General features: G+C 42.1%; 1 non-coding gene across 1 annotated transcript; it reads right to left on the bottom strand.

Annotated features, from left to right (window-relative positions):
• Nucleotides 1-472: 472 nt before the first annotated feature.
• LOC112767507 (small nucleolar RNA R71) lies at nt 473-580 on the bottom strand. Its single transcript, XR_003184950.1, has one exon. It is a non-coding gene; the product is annotated as a small nucleolar RNA R71 (small nucleolar RNA).
• Between the last annotated feature and the right edge of the window lie 903 nt (nt 581-1483).

Raw genomic sequence — 1483 nt, 5'->3', positions numbered from 1 at the left:
GAAGAGGAAATTAAGAGAAGCTAAATTACAATAATCCAGAGACAACTTTATTGAAAATTTCGAACAAGTAAAGGAGATGGCAGCCGAACCCAACAACAATGCAAGGAGAATGCTTGGTGACTTTACTGCACCAAATTCCAATTTACATGGAAGAAGCATCTCCATTCCTGCCATTGGAGCAAACAACTTTGAGCTGAAACCTCAATTAGTTTCTCTGATGCAGCAGAACTGCAAGTTTCATGGACTTCCATCTGAAGATCCTTTTCAGTTCTTAACTGAATTCTTGCAGATATGTGATACTGTTAAGACTAATGGAGTAGATCCTGAAGTCTACAGGCTCATGCTTTTCCCTTTTGCTGTAAGAGACAGAGCTAGAGTATGGTTGGATTCTCAACCTAAGGATAGCCTGAACTCTTGGGATAAGCTAGTCAAGGCTTTCCTAGCCAAGTTCTTTCTTCCTCAAAAGCTGAGCAAGCTTAGAGTGGATGTTCAAACCTTCAGACAAAAAGAAGGTGAATCCCTCTATGAAGCTTAGGAGAGATACAAAGGACTGACCAAAAAGTGTCCTTCTGACATGCTTTCAGAATGGACCATCCTGGATATATTCTATGATGGTCTGTCTGAGTTATCTAAGATGTCATTGGATACCTCTACAGGTGGATCCATTCACCTAAAGAAAATGCCTGCAGAAGCTCAAGAACTCATTGACATGGTTGCAAATAACCAGTTCATGTACACTTCTGAAAGGAATCCTGTGAATAATGGGACGCCTATGAAGAAGGGAGTTCTTGAGATTGATACTCTGAATGCCATATTGGCTCAGAACAAAATATTGACTCAGCAAGTCAATATGATTTCTCAGAGTCTGAATGGAATGCAAGCTGCATCCAACAGTACTCAAGAGGCATCTTCTGAAGAAGAAGCTTATGATCCTGAGAACCCTGCAATAGCAGAGGTAAATTACATGGGTGAACCTTATGGAAACACCTATAATCCATCATGGAGAAATCATCCAAGTCTCTCATGGAAGGATCAAAAGCCTCAACAAGGATTTAATAATGCTGGAAGAAACAGGTTTAGCAATGGCAAGCCTTTTCCGTCATCCACTCAGCAACAGACAGAGAATTCTGAGCAGAACTCATCTAGCTTAGCAAACTTAGTCTCTGATCTATCTAAGGCCACAGTGAGTTTCATGAATGAAACAAGGTCTTCCATTAGAAATCTGGAAGCACAAGTGGGCCAGCTGAGTAAAAGGATCACTGAAATCCCTCCTAGTACACTCCCAAGCAATACAGAAGAGAATCCAAAAGGAGAGTGCAAGGCCATTGACATAAGCACCATGGCCGAACCTGTAAGGGAAGGAGAGGACGTGAATCCTAAGGAGGAAGACCTCCTGGGACGTCCAGTGATCAATAAGGAGCTTCCCTCTGAGGAACCAAAGGACTCTGAGGCTCATCTAGAGACCATAGAGATCCCATTAAAC

The sequence above is a fragment of the Arachis hypogaea genome, chromosome 17 (assembly GCF_003086295.3).
Source record: "Arachis hypogaea cultivar Tifrunner chromosome 17, arahy.Tifrunner.gnm2.J5K5, whole genome shotgun sequence".
In the NCBI taxonomy this organism is placed as follows: Eukaryota; Viridiplantae; Streptophyta; class Magnoliopsida; order Fabales; family Fabaceae; genus Arachis; species Arachis hypogaea.
Note: the sequence above shows the minus strand (reverse complement) of the source record. Positions and strands in the feature narration are given on the sequence as shown.